We start from the raw sequence: 12,362 nt of genomic DNA on the forward strand, positions 1-12,362 counted from the left end.
TCTACTAAAGATAGACCAAACATTGCATTCACATGGCAATCTATATGTACATTCTTGAAAGTGCATCCCTATTGGGATCTAGCTATTGATCCCGCCCAACAAATCTAGAGTGGTTTCATTGGAGATTGTAAGGAAATGTTGCGACCATGATCCAAGACAAGGCAAGAATTAGCAGGCAAACTTCTATCCAGAAAAATTGAAGAAAAGAGAAAAGAAAGAAAGAGTATGAGACATCAATTCAAGTTGGGTGATGACCCCATCCAACATAAGCAACTTGAGACCCATTTTTCTTTCGAGTTCAAATCAGCCCCCCACAACGTCCCACAACACATCCTCTCCATGTATTAGGAACATCTCCTGATGATAATCCCAAAAATAGTGATGTCATCATCGGGGAGATATTTCCAATACACGGCGGGGATGTCCTGTGGAACGTTGTGGGGGGCAATCTTGTGGGGGGCTGATTTGGTCTCTTTTCTTTCGTGAATATATAAGGTTTATATGAACCAATAATGCATGCCTTGAGTAATAGAAGTCGAATCTTCCCCCATTTTAAAGTCTTCTTTCCTTTTTGGTCAATTCTCGTTCTCTCTCATTACTCTACAGATTCTATTATCTTTTTCTCTTCATAATAATTGAGAAATGGAGGAATTGGCTCTTCTTTACTCATATGCATTTTAGGCAAGGTTTGGATATCTTGTTTAGTTTTGTTAAAACTAGCAGGAATGCATAGGGCTGAATAGAAATTTGGTTAGGTTTAGATTGACAACTGTAGGTTTTAATATCATTTTGTTTCCAAGCCAATGTCCATGTCCAAGGTTGGTCTAGGGTTAATAAAGGTGCAACTTAGGCAACCTTGGGTAGAACTTTCGTAAAAATTTGAATGGGCCTGGCCCGAAGCAAAGTAAAATGTTAACTTGGGCCATCTCGAGTTACAACTCTTAGATGGCCCTTAACCCCACCCAATCCATTTAATTTACACCCATGTTTTGAATTTTTAATTAGAGGATTTGGATTAGCTTAATGCCCCACGTTGTTGAATGGGTTGTGGGGCATTTAGAAGAGAGCACATAAGTCCTACATGAGAAGAGCCATCCCCATGTGCGAGTGGGGGAGTAATGGGAGTGGGTTTTAATTTTTCCATTTTACTCTTCCTCTTTCCTTTCTCTCCTGCCTCAATCCTTGCTCTCCCCACTAGTTACAATCAACTTTCACCACTAGTGGTCCCCTTCCTCTTTCCTAAAAGCTCTCACGTCATGAGTTACGGTTCACAAATATAGGTTTTTTTTCCTTTTCTCCTTCTTCTTCTTAGGTAAACGTGTTCTTTAAAATTTTAATTTATTCCTTTGAGTTCAATCTGGGTTTTCTCTTGTTTATGTTATTGATGTCACTTTTTAACTCATTTTTGCCTTGTGCCTATCATGACCCAATCCAAAGTCCAAACCATGGCAACAGTTTTGAGGATTCATATCTCTAGGTTAAGCTTAGCTAGAGGTCCTTTTGGAACCTCATAATGAGAGTTGCCACAACTGTCGCCCCCAATGTATATTTAGTTCTTCTTATGAAATTTTTATTGACTTGGTTGCTTGGAACTCACAACACAATACCTTTCTTGTTTTTTAGGTGTATTGAATCAAAGTTTGTTTAGTTGTAATGGGTCACTTTGTAGGATTTATTCGATGCCATACATTGAAGTAAGGAGTCATTATTCCATTTGACTGAATTAACAACTACATAGATGGGTTGATTGATTCTTGAGGAAAACATAGAAGTTTTTGTTGGATTTTAATCTCATTTGAGATTAAATCCAATGGGGTTTGATTGATCAATTATATAATTAAACATGTCCCACATTGAGAAATTATAAAACTTCTTTTGAGTTTTTAAATAAAAGCTTATTTACACTCCTAAGAAATAAAGAGGAGAGTATGGAGACTTGCTACAGCGCAAAGTATATGTGTACGGCGCAATGAGGCGCTTTAAAGGTGCACACCCATTGATGTTTCAACAATCGTGATTCGATCAAGTGTGATCGAGAAGCATTATTCAAAGTTAACAGTCATTAATTGTTAACTACATCTTTAACATTGTGACTGTTCAATGAGCCTTTTCTGAACCAGCACCTTCCTCTGCTCCATGACTCTTCATAAATAATTTAAGGAGCGTGAATTAAGCAAATGCACATACAATATTTTTTAAAATCACTCGTCTCTATCTATTCGATCTACTACTGTCTCACAGAAGGTTTCATTAGAGAGTCCTCAACTTTACTGGTTGCAGACTCTCGCCCAAGGCTCTTTGTATTCTGGGAACGAATTTTCCTATAACCCAACAACAAAATCAATAAATCTAAGTGGGGGCAAATAGCGTTCTAAAGATAGTGTCTTTAGGCACGCCTCAGAGCTTCTCCTCCAAATTTTCATGACCCCATTTTTCCAACAATTTTAGAACGTTATTCTGCAATGGAAGCAGAAGCAAGCATGACTTCGATCAAGATGATGAATCAAGACCTTGTTCGACTTGACCAATTTGGTGGAGCAAATTTTAGTTGATGGCAAGACAAGATGATCTTTTTTTTAACCACAATAAAACTATACTATCTCCAGGATCCGAATCTGTAACAACTTTCTGAACCCACCAGCAAAGACACTGAAAATCTAAAGAAGAAAATAGCAAAACAAGAAGAGGATTCATTTTTGTGTTGAGAACGTATACTGAATGACTTATTAGACTGACTCTACAACTTCTACAAGAAACTCTCATCTCCAAAAGAAATCTGAAAGGCTTTAGAATTCATATACAAGGTCCAAGAAGTAGATACTAATAAGTATTTTATCGCAAAATACTTTGACTTCACCATGAACAACCATAAGTCCATATTGGAGCAAGTTCACGAATTACAGGTGATAACCAATAGAATTCGATCACTTGATATCATCTTTCCTAAATCTTTCCAAGTGGGAGCAATAATTGCCAAACATCCACCATCTTGGAAGGATTATAAGAAAAAGCTCCTGCATAAGGCAAAAGAACTTACCTTGGAGCAAATTCAGCAACACATTCATATTGAAGAAGAGTCTCGGACTAGAGACAATAGGGATAAGACCCTGGACTGTATGCTAAATTCTAAGTTTAATTTTGTGAAAAACGGATCGAAGAAGACTGGTCATGCATTACAAGTAAAGAAGATGGACGAGTACTTCAAGAAGAGCAACAATAAGAAAGGATCCCGCTATGTTTGTGGAAAGAAGGGGAACTATGCTCGAATCTGTCGACATCGGAAAGGCAGATTCAAGTCCACAAACATGGTGGAAGACAATCTAGTGGCCATGATTACTGAAGTCAATATGACAGAATCATCTTCTGGATAGTGGTTTGATTCAGGCGCCACAATCCATGTTTGCAAGGACAAGTCCTTCTTCAAGACATATGAAGAAGTGACTGATAACCAAGAGGTATATATGGGAAACTAAACATGTGTCAAAATTGAGTATTAATGAAGGAAAATGTTCTACTTATATTGTTGATTCTTTCTCTTTATGGCATGATAGATTAGCATACTTGAATTTTAATCCACAAAAACATGAGTAAACTTGGTTTAATTGCTTATAGTAATGAATTAAATGAAAAATGTGAGATATGTGTAAAATCTAAAATGGCCAAGAAACATTTTCCAAGTGTTGAGACAAATTCTCAACTTTTAGAACTAATTCATTCTAGCATATGTGAATTCAATGGTGTATTAACTAGAGGAGGTAAGAGATATTTCATAACATTTATTAACAATTTTCCAAAATACACTTATGTTTATCTTATGAGAACTAAGGATGAAGTCTTTGACATATTTAAACTATACAAAACTTAAGTTAAAAATCAATTGAAAAAGAAATTTAAAATCCTTATAAGTGATAGGGGTGTTGAGTACTTTAAGAATGAATTTAATTATTTTTATGAAGAATTTGGAATAGTACATCAAAGTTATGAGATGTTTAGAACAAAATACAGTACTGATAGATATGTACAAACTTTTAAAGATAGATTGGTAACCAAAGAATTCAATCAAAAAGAAGGGATTGACTATTCTGACACCTATGCGCCAATGGCCAGAATAATTTCTATTAGAACACTTATAGAACTAGTACCCATTTATCACTTATTTGATCATCAAATGGATGTTAAATATGTTTTCTTAAATGGTGATTTAAGTGAAGAAGTGTGCATGGAATAACTAGAGGGATTTGCCCTTTTTAAAAATGAGAAGAAAGTTTATAAAATAATTAAGTCACTATATGGTTTAAAACAAGCTCTCAAACTATGGCATGAGAGATTTGACTCTTTCATTCTAGTTTTTGGTTTTAAACACAATAGTGTTAATAGATGCATTTACTTAAAGTTTATTGAAAATTAAGGTGTGATTGTATGCCTTTATGTTGATGACATACTTATTGTAGGTACTAATATGGTTGGTATAAATGAAACTAAAAACTATTTATCATATGTCTTCAAGATGAAAGATTTAGGAAAAGTAGATACCATATTGAGAATAAAAGTTAAAAAGCATAGTAGGGGTTATGCATTAAGCCAATCATATTATATTGAGAGAATACTTGGGAAATTTAAGCATTTATGATTTAAAATAGCATACCATATGACTCCAGTATAAAGCTAGTAGAAAATTCTACTAGAGCAATTAAACAATTTGAGTATGCTAATGCAATAGGAAGTTTAATGTATGATATGCTTTGTACTAAACCTGATATTGCATTTGTAGTAAATAAACTTAGCTGGTTTACAAATAATCCTAGTGCAAAGCATTAGAATGCAATTGGGAGAGTTCTTAGGCACCTCCAAAGAACCTTCGAACTTGGCTTATTCTATTGTGATTATCCAACTATACTAAAAGAGTACACTGATGCAAGTTGGATTATCGATAATGGAGAAAACAAATCTACTTCTTGATGGATTTTCGTCCTTGGTAAGGGTATGTGATCTCTTGGGCATCCAAGAGACAATTTGTATATCTCACTCAACCATGGAATTTAAATTCATAGCCTTAGTAGCTGTTGGAAAAGAGGCTAAATGGGTTAAAAATTTATTATTGGATGTAAAACTTTGGCCTAGCCATATACCTATAATTTCCATTTACTATGATAGTAAAGCAACTCTATCGAGAGCCTATAGTGGTACCTACAATGGTGATTCTAGACATTTAAGTTTAAGATGTGAATTTGTTTATTAAGCAATTGATTCAAGATGGACTCATCACTATAATTTATGTGAGGTCAAGTAAAAACTTGGTTGATTCTCTTACCAAAGGTTTGCCTAGATAATTGGTAAGAACGACAACTAAAGAGATAAGATTAAAATCCTTCATTTAGTCATTGGTAATGGTAACCCGACCTCAAATGAAAATATCAATATTGTGCTTAACGTATAACAACAAGTTACTACGATGTGATTGTTAGCACTAACATTAAGAAATTTCTCATCGCAAATTAAATAGTGTTGTCCATTACAATGAGAGTTTGAGCTAAATTCTTAATGAATTTATGAAATTTGTCAAAACGGAACACATAGTTGAACTTTACCTATGTGAACATGGAAGTGGCATTGCATCTCATGAGATGTTGGGTTTACTCTTGGGATTGGTCATGAAATTATGAAAGAAGCACATGGTCATAACAGTGCTGAGCAAAATTTTGAAACTCTTGCAGAGACATGACATTTTTATGTATATGAGTATCTTCGTTTTGTCTTGAGAGTAATTGGTTTAAGGTCTTGTCACCAATAACTTTGACAAGACTCTAAGATATCAATACTAATAGAAGGTTTAAGTTATAAAACACTGTTTGTATGCATAACTATGTTATAGTAGTTTGAATCAAGAGAGACTTATGAAATTGATCAACCAAAGTGTGGGGTTGTTAGATTTTAATTTCATTAGATATTAAATCCAATGGGGTTTGATTAATCAATTATATAAAAAAAAGCATGTACACATGTCTTGGAAAATAGTTTTTTCTCTTATTAAAACCAATTTTCAACTTATCCCACGTTGGAAAATTACAAAACTTGTTTTGGATTTTTAAATAGGAGCTTATTTACTCTCCTTAGAAATAAAGAAAAAGAGTATGGAGGCTTGCTACTATGCAATGCGCACGTATGTGTGTGTGCGATGCAATAAGGTGCTTTAGAGGTGTGCACCCACATGGCTCATTAAGGGCAGCTTTGACTTTTGGTGCTAAGCTAACTATTGATGTTTCAATGGTCACAATTCGATCAAGTATAATCAAGAGGCACTATTCAAAATTAACAGTCATTAACTGTTAACTACCTTTTTAACAATCACAATGTTTGAAATTGTAACTGTTCAATGAGTCTTTTTTAAATCAGCACCTTCCTCTGCTCTATGACTCTTCAGAAATTATTTAAGGAGCATGAATCAAGCAAATGTGCACACAAGTTTTTCAAAAATCACTCTTATTTCTCTCTATTCAATCTACTACTATCTCACAGAAGGTTTCTTCGAAGAATCTTCAACTTTGTTAGTTGTAAACTCTCGCCCAAGGCTATGTTGTATCCTATGAACAAATTTGTCTGTAACCCAACAACAAACTCAGTAAATCTGAGTGGGGGCAAATAACGTTCTAAAGACAGTGTCTTTATGCATGCCTCAAAGCTTCACCTCCAAGTTTCCGTGACCCCATTTTTCCAATAGTTTCTATCATTGAAAGGAGGAAGTGGGTTCATACTATGGAGGATGGTTGGTTTGGATTCAAAATGCCATTGTTGGATTTGCATCAGCAACGTAGTAGCATATTCATGGCGGAATATGAATAGAACAAGGTAACGAAAGAGACCATCAATGGTAAAAGTTGACTACTAGTGGAGGAGTAGAGGGTGGAGACAAGAGAGAAAGAGGGTTGGGGCACCAAGAGAAAAATAAAATAAAACATAACAAAACAGTTTTTAAACCCATTACCATCGCTCTCCCCACTCATGCATGGAAAGGGTTATTATTCTCATGTAAAACTTACATGCTCTCCTCTAATTGATCCCATAGCCTACTCAACAATGTGAAGCATTCAGCTAATCCAAACTCTTATTAGAGAGGATAAAAAAAAATTCAAAGATATTTAATAGAAAATAAGGGATTTAATAGGGAGAGGGGAGATGTTACAAGCACTGACTATTTAAGGGGGGGGGGGGAGAGAGAGAGAGAGAGAGAGAGAAAGAATGAAGAATGATTTTACTAGAGAAGAGTATTAATATATTTTAATATAGAAAACTAAGACATAAGGGGGTTTTTATGAGGAGACGTGTTTGTATATTGATTTTATTTTTTTATAATTTACTAGACATTATGATAAGAGATTAACATAATTATTTAAAAGTTTTATTTTTAGATTGGTAAATTCTTTATTTTTAAGGCAAATTTCTTAAAGTACCCTTACGGTTTATGAAATTGATTAACTTTATCCTTATTGTTTGTGTATTGTCTTAAAGTACCCTTAAGCTTTTTAACAATTGACTAATCCTTCGTTGTCATTAAAGTTTGATAATGGAAATATGAAAAATACTATTTTACCCTCCACTCTTCTTTAAAATTTCAAAAGTAATTCAGAGTCTTTAGACAACTATTTGAGAGGCTGGAATGCTCTACAGGAGAAGATGGAATAAATTACAATCACCAAACATTGGAATTCTAGACTGTATGACATCCCAACGAAAAGTTTAGTTCATGGATTTTGAGAACACTGAAAACTCATCCAAAAGAAACCCCAACTTCATAATCCAAAACCCTATAGAGAGCAATAAGGTTTGGGTGCAGAATCCAAAACCCTAGTTTAGAATAGATTCTCCCATAGAGTCTTTCTCTGTAGAATCCAAAACCCCAATTCAAAATGGATTCTTCCATAGATTCTCTCTGTAGAATCTAAAACCCTAGCTTCAAAAGAAACTCAACATCTTTCTATCTCAACTCTGGAACTCACCTGAAAATGGAGCAAACAAAATATGATGAAGGCTAATGTCGTTCCTCAACCCCTAGACAAAAAGATGATGAACCACCACATGTAGAGGTCATCGGCTTAAGCACTCTCCACACCTCTCGTCTCAAATCTAGTCGGTTGTTGTCCCTGTAGTTGACTCAAACTTTAAGGCTACCATTGGGGAGATACTCATATACCAACAACCAAGCTTACAGGCATCCTCCAAAGAGAGTGATAAAGTTTGGGTGCCTCGGTTTACTCACAACCTCCATCCGAGTCTAAACCAATTGACACGAAACAATTCCAAACATCAAGTTTTAAATCTGATAAATGAAAGGGTAGCTCACTATTCCTGATTCTTTAACTTCTTAAGGGTTGAACTGATCGAGATGAACAACCAAATAGGTAACCAAAAACAAGAACTAGTATAAGACGAGAGTAGAGACAATTAAGAGGGTATTGCATTGGTTCTTCATGATCGACTTTTGGGGACAAAGATGCTCATTCAAAGTACAAGATGCACCCTCGCAAGTCAGTCAAGTCTGATACTTCTAGTAAATGTCCACTAACAGAAACAAGTAGAATGGAACCACCGCTAGGAGCAACTTTAGTAGGCTCTAAGTCACCGTGGTGAGACCCTTCCAGAGTCATTCGAGACCTGGCAACATCAGTAACACCAAGATATTTGCTTCTACGCCCACGACGTACCCAAGCATGCACAACCCATTCCAATGCCATTTTGCCACCTAAGAAAGCTACCAACAATAGATTTGAATTTGGTTTTCGATTCTCAATGCGAGAGAATGAGAAAAAGAAATCCATTCCAATGCCACTTTTCGATTCAATTAATAGAAGGGAAAATTTCTTTCCAATGCCTCCTAAGAAACCCTACTATTGGTTCGACGATGACAAAGAAGACTGGAACCAAAGGAGAAGAAGAAGAAGAAGAAGGAAAACATAGAGAGAGAAAAATTTTCAGAGAAGTGACTGGGGGAGGGAAGATTGACGCTCTTCCACCATTGTGTCGAGATCATGGCAAACAAAGTGTGATAGAATTTTTAGGAAGATTGTCAAAGAATATAGTTTAGTAATTTTTAAAAATATATCAGTCAAGCGATATCACATGTGAACAAAGTGTGATGGAAAGTTAATGAAAATGGAGGTTTTAGACAATTTTCAAAAACCTTAAGGATACTTTAAGACAATATGTAAACAGTAAGGGTAAATTTAGTCAATTTCCTACACCATAGGGGTACTTTAAGAAATTTGCCCTTATTTTTAATATTTCACATGCATGAAGAACAAGAGAAGGGGAGATTACATGTGACACATGTGGTGAGAGACACATGGCTTCCACATACTCCTCTTCATCCATCAGATCTCGCTGTTGTCATTTTTTCATGTGTTCCCGACTTCTCACCAAGTAAAACTTTCTTAGCTATGGAACGATCTTTTCTTATTCTTTTGGATTTTCACCATATTTGTTTTTGGCATGAGAGCACTTAATTCATATGCAGTAGGTCTTCCCTACTTTTTTTTTGTATTTTCAGAATTTCCAAGTTTTGTTCAAGTTTGCCTATTTGGGTATTTATTTGTTGGGAAGGTTGCAAAGATTACAAACATTGTTTTTTCTTTTTCTCTTTTCAAGCATTGATTGATTTTTCTATGCTCTTACTCTTTTTTGTGTGGTTTGGGAATCATGTGTCACGTAAATGGATTTTCGATCTACTTGTGACCTTTAGGCTCCGTTCGCTTTTCATGGGAAATACTTACCCGAGTAAGTGCATTTACCCGTGTTCTTTAATCTCCTAGGTAAATAAGGCAATGACCATTTTAGCCATAAAAATCTATTATTAAAAGGGGCATTTTTGTCTCATTCAAGTGTTGGCACCCCCTGGGTAAGTGATACCCAAGAATATAAACTTTCTCTGGTCCCCACATAAATATGAAAAAAGAACATGGTATTCTTGGTCAATGGGAATCAAATTCCCAATAACTAACTTCCCCCCTCTCAAAATCCCAAAAAAGAACGCCCCCTTATGGTTTTAGGTGAAATTATGAACTCAAAGTCATTGGATCTTGAATGTTGTGGAGAAGACCTAAAAACCCTTTCCTTGGTTACAATACACACACACACACACAGAATAAAAGGATGCAAATGGACTTTCTCATTTTTTACTCTCAGACTTATTTTATTACAACCAGACAATGTATAATGTTTCTAGCAGCTAGCACCCATTTTGTAGGAGTTTTTCTAAGCTTAGTAGCGGAATTAGTTTCTCTTGACTGGAACTATTTGGACGCTCAAAGGTTGAACTTTGTATTGCCACCATTACCTATGGTCTGCGTGATCATCCAATCAAGTGCAATACAATAATTTTCTGCTTAATGAGACTGTCTTCCTAAAACAATTAATACTTGAAAAATGTTCTTGTGTTTGTTATATGCAACATGTTTCTGAAGGTGCCAAGGCAAGGCTAGGCGACAAGGCAGGCAATGATTTTTTTTTTTTTAAGTAAAACACATATATCCTAGGGTAGCTCCCTAGGTTTCATAATCACATTTCTTCAATAATTATTCATAATTTTCATAACAAAAGTATAATTTCATGTTAAAGTATAGAAAATCAGCATATTCATGAGAAGAAAAAAGAAGAAAGAAAAGAAAATTCAAAAAATATAGGGGCTGAATCCTTTTTTTTTGTTATGGAAAATTCAAAAAAAAAAAAGTGTTGATGATTAGACAAAATTTTAAGTTCTTCCCTAGTTATTGGTTCAAGTTTTGAAGTGCTTGAGAGTTCAATATAGCATTTATGAATCTCCGTGGTGATTAAACCCTAACAAATAAGGAAACAATAAGGCCCCATTCACTTTTTGGTAAGATACGTAGAGTAAATGCAATTACTTGGGTAAATTTTTCTTGGGAAACACTTACCCAAGCAAGTGCATTTATCCATGTTCTTTTATCTCCCAAATAAATAAGGCAATGACCATTTTAGCCATAGAAATTAATTATTAAAAGTGGCATTTTTGCCCCATTCAATTGTTGGCAACTTTCCCACTATGTGGGAAAGTTATTTACCCACCTAGGAGATGGGTATCACTTTTCTGGGTAAGTGATACCCAAGAAAATAAACTTTCCCTAGTCCCCACATAAAACTGAAAAAAGAACATTGGATTCTTGGTCAATGGGAATCAAAATCCCATTGACCAACTTTCCCCCCTCCAAATCCAAAAAAGAATGCTCCCTAAAAAGAAATTAGTATATAAAGACACATAATCAATATTTTAGTTTAATAATGTCTATTTTATAACTATAAAACTGCTAGGCAATTAAGCAAGCTGAGCCTTTAATCGTCTAGCGATGCCTTGTCACCTAGGTGTGGCCTTGAGAACTATGATATGTGATACTGCACAAAATAAGGTAGGGATGTCTTGTATGAAAGTAGAACTATATATATATAGTAGAATGATGCCACGTGATACCCATGAAGCCACTTCATCACTCCCTTCTCCCTCTCTCATAATGACACCTCATTATGCCCATTATGCCTAGCCCACCCCTCTTTTCTCTATGTTTATCCCTTTGGATATCCCTTCCTAAAACTATTCCTAAAATATCTCTCTACCAAAATCTAATCTAATCTAGCCAAGTGGCACCACTATACCCCACTTTCTCCTAAATTATCTATAATTCTTCTTTATCTCCTAAATTATCTCTAATTTAGTAGAGTTTCTCTCCTAAATTATCTCTAATTCCTATTTATCCTCTCCCCACTTTTTATCTATATCTATGAAAGGAAAGTTTAGATTAAAAAATCAATAATTATTTAAATATTATAATGAAATTATGTAATAACTTTAAAATATTTATTAAAAACACAAAAAATTGTCATAGGCTTAATAATATACGTGTTCTTAATAATGTTATACTTTTATGAAATTGATAATGAAATTATGTATTAACAATAATTTATGAATTATTCAACTTAAATATTATTCAAATAATAAATATTAAAAAATAAAAATATTATTTAAAAATTCAGTTACTAATTATTATAAATAACAAAATATTAAAAATAACTAAATATTACATACAAAATATTTGACAATATGTAATAACTTTAAAATAAATAAAATTTAAATAATGAAAATTTTTAAATATTTTACATTTTATTTAAATAATTAAATAACTAAATATTTTAAATAATGAAATATTTAACATAACTAAATTTTAACTAATTAAAATAACGAAATTATGTAATAAACTTAAAATTTTCATTAAAAGTAGAAAATCATTATGATAGATTTCATAATATTTGAATTAATAATAATTTTATAATAACATTAATAACAAAATTATGTAACAATA

The sequence above is a fragment of the Nelumbo lutea genome, chromosome 6, assembly GCF_056320005.1.
Source record: "Nelumbo lutea isolate HS-2025 chromosome 6, American lotus-T2T, whole genome shotgun sequence".
NCBI classification, from domain to species: Eukaryota; Viridiplantae; Streptophyta; class Magnoliopsida; order Proteales; family Nelumbonaceae; genus Nelumbo; species Nelumbo lutea.